Genomic DNA, 17114 nt, shown 5'->3' with positions numbered 1-17114 from the left:
CTTCACCCATTTCTTTAAACATCTCTCCAGAAATACCATCCAGTCCAGGGTATTTGTTTCTTTTCAAATGGTTAATGGCGTTCTTGATTTCGCTTTTTAGAATGGGAGGTTCCAGTGCAGAAGGCCCTCCTGGTTGCCGGACTGCTACATAATTTCTTCCAGAGTACAGCTTTTCACAGTATTGTTTCCACCTCTCTAGCGCTTCTTTTCTATCTCCAATTAGCCATCCATTCTCATCTTCTATACACCATGTGCATGGTTTAAATTGACGAGTAATGCTATTGATTTGTTTGAAGAGATCCTTTGTTTGATTTTGGTTCTGGTTTTGTTCTATTTCCATGCAAATGCAGTGGATGAACTGTGATTTATCATTCCTACAATTACGCTGTATCTCTCTACACAGGATCCTGTACCTATTTTCATCCTGAATGGATTGGATACCATGTTTCTTCAGACTACTACTCTCTTCAATCAGCTGCAAAGTCTTGTTTGATATCCAGGGATGTTTTGCACTCTGTGTCCTCCTAGCTGGCTCTGGGAGAGATGAGGAGACAATCTCTTTTATTCTGTCCTACGTCTGACAAGGTGATTCTTCTTCCTTTAGTAGCAAATCTGGGAGCTTTGGCCGTACAAGTTGCCCGAAGTGTGCAAGAGATTCCTGGTTAGTGAGTCTAAACTGCCTTTCTCTTATCTTCTTGGTGACTTTTAGTTTTAGCCGTATTTTCATGGACAACAGATTATGATCACTGCCACATTCTGCTCCAGGAAAGGTCTTACAATCTAGAACAGATGTCTTCCAACGTTGTCTCACCAAGATGAAATCAATTTGATTCCTGACTCTATCACCAGGCGATATCCAAGTGTAAAGACGCCTTGGGTGATGCTGGAAGAGGGTGTTGCAAACTACCATGTCATTGCCAACACAAAATTCCAGTAGCTGTTTTCCTCATTCATTCCTTTCGCCAAGGCCATAGCGACCAATCACAGATCTGATGTCAGTGTCTCCAGTAGTGTCCCAAATCTTAACATTGAAGTCAACTTGGATTATTACTATTTCCCTATTTGCGAACAGATTGATGGTATGTTCTAATAGTTCATAGAACTCTTCTATTTCAGCACCTGATGCTGTAGCTGTGAGAGCATAGACCTGGATAATATTAATCCTGCAAGGGGAAGCATTCAGTTCGATGGTAATGATTCTATCACTGATGGATTCATAGCCTAGGACAGTACTGTTCAGTTTTTCATGAACAACAATTGCAACACCATTTTGACTCATATCATCGCTTCCCGAAAAGTATACTGTACTCCTTCCATGAGTTACAAAATGCCCATGTCCTTTCCAATGAGTCTCACTAAGGCCAAGGATATCCACATCATGTGAACTCATTTCTCTTTCTATTATTGCAAGTTTCCCTGCGTGTAGGGCACCACGGACGTTCCATGTTGCAATCCTTCTAATAACTCTGATAGAGAATTTACTTTGACGGAATAAAATAGGGGCTTCTCTTAATCCTGTCTCCCCCGGAGATCCACCTGGGAGACTTACTCCGGAACATTTGGAATTAAGCAAAGCCATCATGGGGTTGTCGAGGGAAGAGTACAGTGGTGGTTTCCCGTTGCCTTCCACTGCCCCCAAATTCATTGGCTCACGACCCAGTTTCCCGCTGGGGTTGGTTACCCAGCCTTCCACTGGGTTGCTCGGCGTAACAGGGGCACCGTGAGTAGGTTGGAAATTGGATTGAGGTGAGAGAGGTTTATATTCGCATCACACCTCCATTTTGCCAGAGCCTCAAGATGATCGTAGAGATGTTTGGCTACTGAATTTAGCTAGGGTATAGGATTCCCTCGTGTTGTATGCATTTGGTCAAGAAATTTTCTGACTTGATAATTATTTTATGCTAGCAAGGAGTGTCTAATATTTGACCTGGATTATTGTGTTCACTCATCCACGAAAGCTTGATTGTCACAGTGATTACTTCTTACTGCAGTGAGTCTATATTTTAGAGTATTGTGTTTCTGTATGTTGTAGATGATTCTATTATAATTTGGAAGTTATGCTCAAGATTTATGTTTTTTTTTTTTTTTTTTTTTGCTAGTGGCTTTACGTCGCACTGACACAGATAGGTCTTACGGCGACGAAGGGATAGGAAAGGGCTAGGAGTTGGAAGGAAGCGGCCGTGGCCTTAAGGTACAGCCCAAGCATTTGCCTGGTGTGAAAATGGGAAACCACGGAAAACCATCTTCAGGGCTGCCGACAGTGGGATTCGAACCCACTATCTCCTGGATGCAAGCACACAGCTGCGCACTCCTAACCGCACGGCCAACTCGCCCGGTTTAATGGTTTGTTGACATGCTCATAATTACAACATGGACACTAATTTTGATCATTTGACTATGTTTATTTTGTGGAGTCATAAATTCATTGAAATAGGCCAGTGTCAGTGGTGTTACTTTCAGGTGACCAATGGTCATGGTCAGTTGTTTGTTGAGGTCCCACTCATAAATTGCACGGTTTATTATCTCATTTCTGTACTGACTGGGAACATGTTTCTAGCAAGTGTTTATTTTCCCCGCCGTAGGATTTTCCTTTATCTAAAAATATTTTCCCCAAATGATGATGATTGAGATTAATGAAGCAAAGTAATAAGGGAATGCCAGTAAATTAATGCTTCTATTGACACTGCTGGGACATGAATCCAGATATTAGGCAACGTTTCTCCATACAAATGTTCGAATAACTCTGGTTAAATTTTCTTTTGTATTTCAGTTGTTTACTTGAATGTGTATTAATGGTGACAGAGCCTCAACCAGTGACTTTATACGTTGACAAAAATTGGGTCATAAAGACCTTTGTGGACATCTTTTGTAAGGAGAAAATATTTTACAGCTACATTCATTCAAGGGGGATGGCAATTGCTAACACCTGAAAAATATTAACAGAGGTAATGACTGCATACTAAGCATCATAGCTGCTCTCTATAGTTAGATCACACAACTTATGACAATAAAGTTCGGTGAATAGTACTGTACTATCAACATAGATTAACAATGCACAACAGTGACCTTACTGTCCTGCGAAACAGTCGCTCCCATAACTATGCACTGCTGAGATCGGCGATACATGTCCTGGAAACTTTGCAAGAAGACTTCCTTTAGGATAGTGTTCAAAAGCCTTGTCAAGTTTCGTTGGATGTCAGGAATATTGTCAGATCTCTTTCCTTTCAAAGCAAGTTTCAGTCGTGGGGATAGGAAGAAGTCTGGAGGATTGAGATCTGGAGAGTATGGGGGATGTTCAAGTTGCACCACCCCCTTTTTTGCCATGAACTGTTTGACAACATTGGCTGTGTGTGGGCTAGCATTGTCATGGACAAAAAACCACGAACCTTGTTGTGCGTACTGGGTTTGTACCCTGCGTTTCATGAAACGGGTCAAAATTTCAATGTACCATGCAGCATTCAACATCATTCCTTCCAGTAGAAATTCCTTGTGGATAATGCCTTGACTATGGTTAAAAGTGATGAGCATGGTTTTGATGCGTGACTTTTCGGCTCTGACCTTTTTCCGACGAGGGGATCCCGGAGGACGCCATTCCATGCTTTGCCCTTGCATTTCAGGGTCATACCTGAGACACCAGGTTTCATTCTCAGCGGCGATACAGTTCAAGAAATTTGGTGTTGCATCTCAAATTTCGACAAAATCATGTGAAGCCTCTAAACGTGCCTGCTTCTGATCGTCAGTCAAGTGATGTGGCACAAGACGAGAACAAGTTTTCCTCTTCCCTAACTTCTGGGTAAGGATTTGTCGCACGGATTCAGGGTTAATCTGCAGTTCATCCGCTATAATGGGCATAGTTAATTGCCAATCGTTCGTGATTAATGTCCTCACCTTCTCAATGTTTTCGTCACTGACGGCGGTCGCCGGTCTTCTGCTATGGGGGTTGTCAGAAACACTTTCCCAGCCTCCTCGAAGACAGGCGAACCACTCGTACACACACTTTAAGGACAGTGCTTGATCTTCATAAACACATACCAGCATCACATGCGTTTCTTTCAATGTCTTGCCAAGCTTAAAACAAAACTGTACATTGATCTTTTGGTCGTTCATGTTCCTGTTTGCAGTTCAGAACCAATGCACTGTGTCAAACAGGTCGTACACGGCACACACACGATGTTCAACTGAATACCGTTGGGAGCAGGTGGTCAAAACCAACTGCTACGCAGGTGCATCGTTGCATGTCGCCAGTGTTGCCGGATCGACCGTTCTGACTTCATTCACTGAACTTTATTGTCACAGGTTGTATTTCCCTTTGACTCTTCTGTAATGAATTTTATTTCTGACATTGTCTTCTTATCTTCAGTTATGTTAATAATGTTATAGATTTTACATCACACTAATTTTATTTTCAGTATCTATGGAGGTCAATACTGCATATTTATTTGATTATTTGTACTGACGAATTTAGTTCCAATATAAAGCTTGTAGTTTTACATGATTATTGATAACGTGATTGTAACCTCCAGTTTTATGTGGAACCTTCACAAAAATTCTAACAAAAAAGATATTGAAACAAGGACATGACTTTCGAAAATTCCTCATGCATTCATTGAAATTAGAATTGCAGCCGCTTTGGTGAAAAGTCAGTGATGGTATCACTCAGCTATCGTGTCGTCCTTGCTTGCAAATTTGAATGGTTGGCGTTCTAAAACAGTAGCAGCCACTTCTTTGTGTTAATGAGCTGTAACATACTGGTAATTTGATATTACAGAATAATAATAATAATAATAATAATAATATTATTATTATTATTATTATATTACAGAACAAAATGTTATTCTCTTCGTTTTATGTGCTGTTTTAAGAAACTGACAATTCCCTTAAGAGGTTTTGACTCACAAGGAAGTACCTGCATCACCAAGTGTTCAGATTCTGGAAAGAAACTTTGTTTTTTTTTTTTTTTTGCTATTTGCTTTTACGTCGCACCAACACAGATAGGTCTTATGGCGACAACGGGACAGGAAAAGCCTAGGAATGGGAAGAAAACGGCTGTGGCCTGGTGTGAAAATGGGAAACCACGGAAAACCATCTTCAGGGCTGCCGACAGTGGGGTTCGAACCCACTATCTCCCGGATGCGAGCTCACAGCTGCGCGCTCCTAACCGCACGGCGGAAAGAAACTATGACATCACACAGGAGTATTAATGTTCTATGTACGCATGAGTGAAGATAAATCACATGTGCAACCAGACTCACAGCTACGGTGTTTTAGAACGCTTACTCCCTCCTCAATAAATATGACCCCCCCCCCTAGAGGCAGCAGAACTCTTGGATTCTTCTACATATGACAGAGAACAATGTTGTTACCCAGACTTGGAACCATGATAGAGAAACTTAACTGAAGACAGAGCTTTCAGTATTATATATCAAAGACCAGACTTAACACTGAAGGAACTCTACCATGTCTTCAATTCATCCTGACCAACTATTTACCAGACACATTCTCCCAAATCACCAACTGTAGAGAACATGTCACAAAACTCATGACAATTGCCGAACAGGAACAATGTTTTTCTTCCCTCAACACAATATCTTTCAGTGGGAACCAGACCTTATTGTTTACATTTTCTTCACTGTCACCGTATTCATTATTGAAATGGAATGGCGTATGGCTTTTAGTGCCGGGAGTGTCCGAGGACAAGTTCAGCTTGCCAAATGCATGTCTTTTAATTTGACTCCCGTAGGCGACCTGCGCGTCATGATCAGGATGAAATGATGATGAAGACAACACATACACTCAGCCCCTGTGCCAGCAAAATTAACCAATTAAAGTTAAAATTCCCAAACCTGCCAGGAATCGAACCCAGGATACTTGTGACCAAAGGCCAGTTCACTAACTATTTAGCCATGGAGCTGGACGTATTCATTATTAATTTACTGTAATTAGTTACAATATTTCATGCAAAACTAAAGGAAATACTGAATTAAACACAGTGCTTTGGTGAAAAGATGATTTTTAAACTACACATACAAATTATTATATTTGTTAGATTTGGCCCATAATATAAGTTTGACAAATTACTAGACAGGTTGTGACTGTGGTTTACATTAATGCTTGCACCATGTATAATTTGAAGAGAGCATACCAAAGGTTAAGAAGATATTTTTTTGTCCAATATAACTTCATGTAATCCCGATTAAAAACTACTCCCATACACCATAGACTGGTATAGTTAACCGCAGGGAAATTAAATTCATTAACATAATGTCAACTGTGGGGGTTTTTTAATGGTAAATCTACAATTGTTGTCAAATGAAGTTTTCATAATCCAATAGAATTCACATATTTAACTATATATATTACATTTTACAACAATGTACAAATTCAATATTTTTAACCATCAGGACTACCGTAAGTAAACTGACTAGTTCTACAGAAATTCTAGGGCTCTGAGTCAAAAAAAAAATTAATTCATGGCTACAATGGAAGTTAATCTTCCAGTAGAGATCACTAGAGTAATAATTCCCTGTAAAACAAAAATTATATTTAAGATTTGTTCTAATGTGTACATAAAACAAGAATTCTACTTAATGGAAGACACAGAATAATCAGTGGCCTGTGTTTCACGCAAAGGATTCAAAATACAAGATAACAAGAATCATTTAATTTCATAGTATTTAACAGCTAATTCCACTGAGTTATACAGGCTCGCATACACATCCATACAGACCACAGATCGTAGTATTTAGGATTCAGTCAAAAATTTATAAGAACAAATCATGCCTTTCCATAATTTAAAGCCTCCTTTGCCTCTATACCTCTTACTCTGACTGCATTAAACACTACCTCCCATTTTTGGGGGGATAAAATGTATTTCCTTCACCCTCCACAGAAGATATTATTTCTACAGCAATTCATCTCCCAACTGCACACAAAGTCTTATGTACAACATCATTTATTATGATCATTCTTTAGACTTTACTTCTTCTTTAAATGTAACCCTCCTGCCAATGTTCCAATTCAACTGTCTCACAACCTCTTTGTCTATTTCCAAATGAAGGATCTGATACCTTCAACAACCCAGCTTTCACTTTTGTGCAACAACGCTGGTATATTTTATTTCTGGTTAAGAAGGAAGCCATATTTTCCAGTGTCGACTTAGCTAATGTAACTTTAAAGCTTCTGAACAAAGAATGACACGTTTAATAGTGTGTATTTTATTACACGTATGTTACGTGTTATAATTAGTGTTTTCGACACACTGAAATGCTTGTAAGTTACAATGCTAGTATGAATACTACACAATAATAATAATAATAATAATAATAATAATAATAATAATAATAATAATATTAATTTTATGTCCCTCTAACTACTTTTACGGTTTTTGGGGACTGTGAGATGCCAAAATTTTGTCCTACACGAATTCACTTACATGCTGGTAAATCAACAGACACAAGGCTGACATATTTGAACACATACAGAAATCTGGAATTTGGTATTTTTTATGCTCACTCTGTTGGAAACTCTGTTCCCAGCACAATGCCAAAAATACAAGAATGCAAAAAATGAGAAAGCAGATAAGAATACAGGCAATTAAAGAATGAAGTGGATAGGAAGTGCAGGGCAGCTAAGGAAGAATGGCTAAAGGAGAAGTGCAAGGATGTTGAAAGTTGTATGGTCCTAGGAAAGGCAGATGCTGCATACAGAAAAATCAAGGAAATATTTGGAGAAAGGAAAACGAGTGTTATTGCACATGTCGCATTAACAATTATATTTAGTAATGATATCATTTATGTGTGTTTTAACTTAACAATATTGTAGTATTTCATTTATATAATGTATTTATTGATCAAGTTGTATATAGAGGGCAGCACCTTGCTTCCGGGACTGTCCTCTGGCGCAAGTGACTGGCTAGGGACCAGGGGGAAGGCGCGTCAGACATGTGGAGATAACAGTCTCATGAAATTATGTAATTACACAACAGTGCTAACATTCAAAGTGCAGCCAAACCATTGGCACAATTTTAGTTACGTCTTTTCAGTGTAAATAACATCTCTAGTGTTTTTAGTGTCAATGCTTACATCATATGTGTACATGTATAATTGTATATGTACAGGCAGTACATACAGTAATAGTGTGTTTTAGTCCACGTATAACTAAATAAATCAGTGACTTGTGTGCTCTTTATTTGTTATAAACGTAATTTTCTTAATAATAACATTTAAGTGGTCCTCCGAAAGTGTACTTTATTATGTAGTTATTATATGTGACCACCAGACGTAAGGTTCCATTGTGAATAAAACAGTAGTTTAATCTCAGTCATCTTACCGGGCGAGCTGGCCGTGCGCGTAGAGGCGCGCGGCTGTGAGCTTGCATCCGGGAGATAGTAGGTTCAAATCCCACTATCGGCAGCCCTGAAGATGGTTTTCCGTGGTTTCCCATTTTCACACCAGGCAAATGCTGGGGCTGTACCTTAATTAAGGCCACGGCCGCTTCCTTCCAACTCCTAGGCCTTTCCTATCCCATCGTTGCCATAAGACCTATCTGTGTCGGTGCGACGTAAAGCCCCTAGAAAAAAAAATCTCAGTCAAACATTTTGGTCCTCCGGGCCGGATCTTCGAGCTTTCCTTCTTATGTGACAGCATACATAGTGCGTTTACAGCAACTCGATTATGCCGATAATATTGTGTGATGTATCGTGGTGCAATTTATGATGCAATTCGCCACGACTGATTTACGCACGAACTCACGCCGCTAAATCAGAGCTACCAACCGCGCCGGTCAAATCTTCCGCGCTGTGGAACGTACAACCTGTGGACTGTTGGCAGTAGCAACCCTGAGTCATGTCAAGATGGCTCCTTGATGACAACTATTTCACACACCTTACAAGGTCAGATCCAATTCATATCTTTATTCCTATCCTTTCATTATGGCAGAGGAGAGTATTAAAAAATAAAGAGCAGTGTGACACGTATTAAAAACTTTATAGATGGGTTTAACAGTGAGCAGGGAATTGTGGCTATTACCTCTCGTAGAGAAAGTTTAGAGGAATTGAAACAAAAGTATGAGGACATTCAATCCCAGTTAGAAATCAGTCAGGAGGGAGAAACATACGAAGCAGATAGAGAATTATTTGAAGACATATCAGATAAAGGTCGACATAGACAGAATAATCACCCAGCATGAAATAACAGATCTTTCCTGACACTCCAGTCATGGGAATATCTCAGTAAGCAATAATTACAATGAGGTGCAAATTAAATTACCTACTATTACACTGAAACCATTTGGAGGCGAGTACGAAGACTGGAGAGGATTTCACGATTATTTTGTATTTATGATCCATAACAATCAAGATTTGCACAATATTCAGAAATTTCACTACTTAATTAGCAGTTTAAGAAACAAATCTCTTTCAATTGCACAAAGTCTCCCTCTATCTGCTGAAAACTACAGCATAGTTTGGCAAAGGTTAATAGACAGGTTTCAAACAACAAATTAACTTCGTCAATTCACATTAAACGGATATTAGAGCAAGACTAAATCCAGAAAGAGAATGCCAATTCTCTCAGAGAGGCTATAAACACAAGTCAAGCCAATGTGAAGGCATTACAGGCCCTTGACTTAGATGTTTCAATTGAAGATTTATTACTGTCATAATTGTTAATCAATAAACTAGACCCAGCGACTAGGAAGGCATGGGAAATACACACTTCAGGTTCTGAGTTAGAATCTCTGGAGGTGTTGTGGACATTTTTAGAAAAGAGGTGTTTAGCACTTGAGGCAATCAAGCCTGGTACTCAAGTTCAACAGATGAAACAGTCAATTAGAACTACACCCAAACATGAAGTAAGCAATGTGCATGCTTGTGTTAATTACCAATGTGTACTCTGCAAGGGCTCATATTACCTATATAAGTGTGAGTCCTCCAAAAGGCTCAATGTCCATGAGAGACATAATGTTGTTAGAGATTATAAATATTATACTTTAACTGCTTGGGCAATAATCATAATGTCAATCAGTGCCAATCAGGCTCATGCAAGATGTGCGGAAAATATCATAATTCACTATTGCACGATGACACCAGGCGTGACCGCAGCAGGCCAATGCTTAGCTCACGGGAAACAGAGAGGGAACACAGCTCGCGCCAGGCAGTAGCTAATCACACAACCCATTCAACAGATGCTACTCACTGCGCTGTCAAGGAATCCAATCTGTCTACAGTCTTGATATCAACAGGGATAGTCAAGGTTAAGGACATTCACGGTAATAAGCATAAGGCTAGATGTCTTTTGGATTCAGTTTCTCAAACGAATTTCGTGAGCGAAGAACTAGCTCAATTATTATGCCTCAGGAAACAAAAACATGTTACACCAGTGACTGGAATTAACAGTGCAGGAGTTCAAACCTCACACTGCATTACAGTTCATTTGCAATCTGCGGTCAGCCCTTTCAATACAGATCCCACATGCTTAGTGCTACCAAAGATTACAAACAATTTGCCAAGTAGAAAAATCGACATTTCAAGATGGAAATGAAATGTCGTATGGCTTTTAGTGCCGGGATATCCCAGGATGGGTTCAGCTCGCCAGGTGCAGGTCTTTCTATTTGACACCCGTAGGCAACCTGCGCGTCGTGATGAGGATGAAATGATGATGAAGACAACACATACACCCAGCACCCGTGCCATTGGAATTAACCAATTAAGGTTAAAATCCCCGACCCGGCCGGGAATCGAACCCGGGACCCTCTGAACCGAAGGCCAGTACGCTGACCATTCAGCCAACGAGTCGGACTTCAAGATGGAATCTACCCACCAATATAAAATATGCCGACAGAAATTTCCACATTCCAAGCAAGATCGATTTACTACTCTGTGCAGATATATTCTTTAAGGTTATATTGGAGGGCAAGAAAACTCGTGATGGGTATCCAACATTGCAGAATATGAAACTGGGTTGGGTAGTAGCTGGCCAGGCACCCATACAACACCACCACCACCACATGCAACATCACTATTCATCCAGGTAGACCAATTAGACACACAACTTAAAAGATTCTGGGAAATAGAAGAACTCAATATGCCACCAGTCACCAAGGAAGAAAGAGATAGCGAAGAACACTTCACCAAGAACACAACACGACATGCTACAGGAAGGTTCCAAGTTCAACTACCACTTAAACAGACTACATCGCAGTTAGGGAATTCATACCCACAGGCAGTAGTGAGATTCTACAGTATTGACAAGAAACTTAATTGTGATCCCAAATTAAGAGAAGAATATTCAGCTTTCATGAATGAGAATCTGAAACTTGGCCACATGAAACCAGTACCCACGTGCACCGAAGATGGAGGATACTTCATGCCACATTCAAACCGACAAGTACCAGCACTAAAACTCGTGTTGTCTTTGATGCATCTGCTAAAACTGACAATGGCGTATCTTTGAATGATAAGTTACTCGTAGGTCCTATCATTACAAGACGACCTGCATTCTATTGTACTACGTTTCAGATCACACAAGATTGCTCTTGTCGCAGATATTACAAAAATGTATCGACAAATTCAAGTTGACAACGAGGACATGAAACTACAATGAATACTGTGGAGAAACACTAGCACCGAACCACTCAAGTGTTATGAACTCACGACAGTCACTTATGGAACGGCAAGTGCTCCCTTTCACGCTGTGAGATGTTTGAAACAGTTAGCCAATGAAGAGTCAGAGGAATTTCCAGAAGCAGTAGCTGTCCTTAGAAAGGATTTTTATGTTGATGACCTCCTAACCAGAGCCAATACAGAAGCCATTCGCTTACAGCAAGAATTAGACACATTACTGTTAAGAGGAGGATTTGAACTTAAGAAATGGTGTTCTAACAGTAGTAAGGTCATGTCAAAAATACCAGAAGAAAATAGAGAAACCAAATCACCACTTCAACTCGACAATGTGGACACAATTAAAACATTGGGAATACTCTGGCACCCTTCTACGGACCAGTTTCAATTTGACATAACTGTTAAAAGGGTTTCTCATGTAACCAAGAGAAGTGTACTCTCAACTATTGCTGCAATTTTTTACCCTCTGGGCTTATTGGCTCCATTTATTCTCTCATGCAAGGTCTTTATGCAACAACTCTGGACTTTTCAATTAAAATGGGACCAAGACCTGCCGAGTCAGCTTCTTAACACTTGGAATGCAATTTACTCGCAATTACCAGAACTTAACAATATAAAGTTGACAGGTACATTTTAAATAAGACTAAAGTTGTAAAGTGTGAATTACATGGTTTCTGTGATGCCTCGGAACGTGCTTACGGGGCATGCGTATACATTCGTACCACAGATGAACAAGGGCTTATTTCATGCAATTTGATATGCTCTAAATCAAGAGTCGTTCCACTTAAACAATTGTCAATTCCATGCTTAGAATTGTGAGGCACTCTCCTGTTAGCAAGATTACTTAAGCGAACGTTCACGAGTCTCAACCTGGATATTAGTTCTATTCATGCGTGGACAGACTCAACAATTGTCTTACAATGGATTTCGTCACCGTTGACAAGGTGGAAAACATTCGTCGCCAACCGGGTCTCTGAAATCCAGGACGCGACTGAAAACTGCACATGGCATCATGTATCTACACAACAGAACCTAGCTAACATATTGTCACAAGGAAGCGAGCCTCAAGCATTAAAATTACGCGACCTCTGGTGGCATGACCGTCCTGGTTGTGCCAGCCTGAAGAATTACGGCTAATCAGTACTGCAGAATGTGCCTCAGAAGCACTTTAAGCCAAACCCACTACATGTGCAATCAACAGCTGCGATAATGAAGACATCACTACAAGGTTCTCCTCGTTATCAAGAATGAAACGTGTCTTTGCGTACTGTAAAAGATTCATCTACAATCTACAACACTCTCATGCAAAGATTACAGAAAATCTAAGCATGGAAGAATGCAACAATGCATTACTTTGCTGTGTACGATATATTCAACACCAGGAATTTCAGAAGGAAATTCACTACCTCCAACTGAAAAAGGAAGTTGACAAGAGAAGTCAGTTAAAATCTCTCACTCCATTTCTTGATAAAGACTAGTGTCTCAGAGTGGGCGGGCAATTACGTAATGCAGACGCAGCATATGACCAGAAACATCAGTTTATATTGCCAGCGCATCACCATGTCACGAAATTAATTAATCGTGATGAACACTTAAGATTACAACATGCTAGCACACAGCTACTAGTTGCATCACTTAGAATGAAGTATTGGATTCCTCACACCAGGACAACTGTCAAAGGTGTCATTCGCAAATGCATGACGTGTTACAGGTTCAAGACTGAGAGATCATTGCAATTGATGGGCCAGCTGCCTACTGAAAGAGTTTAGCCCACTCGTCCTTTCCTATATAGCGGTGCAGACTTTGCGGGACCCTTCTTCATTAAACAAGGTTCTCCACGTAGTAACACGAGAGTAAAATGTTATGTCGCACTTTTTGTCTGCTTAGCCACCAAGGCCGTTCATTTGGAACTTGTAAGCAATTTAACCACCGAAGCCTTCATTGCTGCCTTAAGGAAAATGATAGCCCGGAGAGGAAAGGTACTTCAACTTCACAGTGACAATGGTTCATCGTTCATCGGAGCCAGAAATCAACTTCGAGAATTTCACAAATTATTCCAATCATAGCAACACCAACGACAGATTGATAATGTCGGAATCCAAGAAAGATTTACCTGGAAATTCATTCCTCTACAAGCACCAAATTTTTGAGGTCTTTGGGAAGCTGGGGTGAAATCTATGAAATTTCATCTTACTAGAGTTACCAAGCATGCTCACTTGACATTTGAAGAAATTACTACTCTCCTCTGTCAGATAGATTCCATTTTAAATTCACGCCCAATCACTCTCCTGTACAATGACCCAAATGACACCTCCTTTCTTTCACCAGGACATTTCCTGATAGGAGAACCCACGATTGCCATACCTGAACCAGACCTAACCTTATCAAATACTTCAAGGCTTTCCAGGTGGAATCATTTTCAAAAGATGAAGAGACATTTTTGGAACAGGTGGTCATCCGACTATCTGGGCAGCTTGCAGCAACGCATAAGATGGAGGTCAGCACAGCCCAGTGTATCTACAGGAACTGTTGTCCTAATTAAGGAAGACAACATTCCACCACTGGACTGGAGATTAGGCATTATTGAGCAAACATTCCCAGGCAAGGATGGGTTGGTGAGAGTTGTTGATGTCCGTACACCCTCAGGAATTTATAGGAGACCTGTGTGCAAATTATGCCCACTCCCAATTGACTAGTGACCTCAGTGTAGTGCGTAGTCAATATTTTGTGTATTTGTGCATATGGATTTATCTTTGCCTTGACAGTTTTTTTTTTTTTTTGAGACAGAACTCAATGCATTACTTGTTTTATTTTTAGGGTAGTAAATTTCATTGTAATGCATTTAATTTGTAAATGTAAAATGTGAGCACATTTTAAGTGGGCCGGTATGTTACTGCACATATCGCATCAACAATTACATTTAGTAATTATATCATTTATTTGTGTTTTAACTTAACAATATTGTAGTATTTCATTTATATAATGTATTTATTGATCAAGTTGTACATAGAGGGCAACACCTCGCTTCCGGGACTGTCTTCTGGCGCGAGTGACTGGCTAGGGACCAGGGGGAAGGCGCGTCAGACATACCGCGAGTAACATGTGGAGATAACAGTCTCATGAAATTATGTAATTGCACAACAGTGCTAACATTTTAAGTGCAGCCAAACCATTGGCACAATTTTAGTTACATCTTTTCAGTGTAAATAACATCTCTAGTGTTTTTAGTGTCAGTGCTTACCTCATATATGTAAATGTATAATTGTATATGTACAGGCAGTACTTACAGTAATTGTGTGTTTTAGTCCACGTATAACTAAATAAATCAGTGACTTGTGTGCTCTTTATTTGTTATAAACGTAATTTTCTTAATAATAACATTTAAGTGGTCCTCTGAAAGTGTACTTTATTATGGGGTTATTATATGCGACCACCAGAGGTAAGGTTAGATCGTGAACGAAACAGTTTCATCTCGGTCAAACAACTAGGTGTATGAATATTAAGAGCTCAGATGGAAAACCACTTCTAGGGAAAGAAGATAAACCAGAAAGATGGCAGGAACATATCAAACAGTTGTATCAAGGTAAGGACATAGATGATTCGATATTCTGGAACAAAAAGAGTCTGTTGATGCTGATAAAATGGGTGACCCAATTTTGAGGTCAGAATTCGACAGAGCTTTGAGAGACCTAAATAGGAACAAAGCACCTGGAATTGATGGCATTCCCTCTGAATTACTGACTGCTTTAGGAGAACCCAGAATGCAAGGTTATTCCATTTGGTGTGCAAGATGTATGAGGCAGGAGAAGTTGCCATCCGATTTCCAGCAGAATGTTGTTATATCTATTCCCAAGAAAGCCAGTGTTGTTAAGTGTGAAAACTACTGCACCATTAGTTTAGTATCTCATGTCTGCAAAATTCCAACACATATTATTTACAGAAGAATAGAAAGACAAGTTGAAACTGAATTGAGAGAAGATTAATTTGGCTTCAGAAGAAATGTAGGAACACGTGATGCAATCCTGATTTTACGTCTGATCTTAGAGGATCGAATTAAGAAGGGCAAGCCTACATACATGGTGTTCGTAGATCTAGAAAAGGCATTTGATAATGTTGATTGGACAAAGCTATTTGAGATTCTGAAGGTGATTGGGATCAGGTACCGAGAAAGAAGAATTATCTACAATTTATATAAAAATCAGTCTGCAGTGATAAGAATCGAGGGCTATGAAAAAGAAGCAACAATCCAGAAAGGGGTTAGACAAGGCTACAGTTGTCCCCCCTCCTTTTCAATGTTTATATAGAACAGGCAGTAAAGGAAATCAAAGAGGAATTTGGAAAGGGAATCACAATCCAAGGAGAGGAAATCAAAACCCTGAGATTTGCCAATGATATATCTGAGACTGCAGAAGATCTGGAGAGGTTGCTGAATGGTAAGACGGTGTTTTGGTTGAGGAGTGAAAATGAAAACCTACAACCTGTTTTCCAGTCAATGACTGGGTCAGGGATGGAATGAATGAAGCCCCCATCTTGTGGCGAGTTAGGAATTGTGCCGGCTGCCGAAGCCTGTCGCACTCCTCTGGGGCAATGATTAATGACTGACAGATGAAATGAAATGATAGTGGAGAGTGTTGCTGGAATGAAAGATGACAGGAACAACTGGAGTACCCAGAGAAAAACCTGTCCTGCCTCTGCTTTGCCCAGCACAAATCTCACATGGAGTGATCGGGATTTGAACCAAGGAACCCAGCGGTGAGAGGTCGACGCACTGCCGACTGAGCCACGGAGGCTCATGGGTGAGGAGTACAAGATGAAAATTAATAAGTCCAAAACAAAAGTAATAGAGTGCAGTTGTACAAAGTCAGGTGATGCAGGAAATATTAGATTGGGAAATGAAGTCTTAAAGAAAGTAGATGAATACTGTTTCTTGGGTAGTAAAATAACTGACAATGGCAGAAGTAAGAAAAGAAATCTGCCTTCTTCGAATATTGATATAGGAATTAGAAAAATGTTTTTGAAGACTTTCATTTGGAGCATGGCATTGTATGGAAGTGAAACATGGACGATGACCCACTAAGAAAAGAAATAGAATAGAAGCTTTTGAAATGTGGTGTTACAGAAGAATGCTGAAAGTGAGATGGAAAGATCGAATCACAAATGAAGAGATACTGGATCGAATTGGTGAGAGATCATTGTGGATAAATCAGACGAGAAGAAGAGATAGAATGATAGGATACATCTTAAGACACCCAGGACTTGTGCAGTTGGTTTCTGACAGCAGTGTAGGGGGTAAGAACGGTAGGGGTAGACCAAAGTATGAATATGACTAGCAGATTAGAGCATATGTAGGATGCAGCAGTTATGTAGATTAGCATAGGATAGGGTGGCATGAAGAGCTGCATCAAACCAGCCTATGGACTGATGACTCAAACGATAACATTCACAGAAAAAACTCCAAGAATTAGGTATGCCAGTAAATATGGTAACTGATTTATTC

Source organism: Anabrus simplex, chromosome 1, assembly GCF_040414725.1.
Source record: "Anabrus simplex isolate iqAnaSimp1 chromosome 1, ASM4041472v1, whole genome shotgun sequence".
NCBI classification, from domain to species: domain Eukaryota; kingdom Metazoa; phylum Arthropoda; class Insecta; order Orthoptera; family Tettigoniidae; genus Anabrus; species Anabrus simplex.
This window is presented reverse-complemented; position numbering follows the sequence as displayed.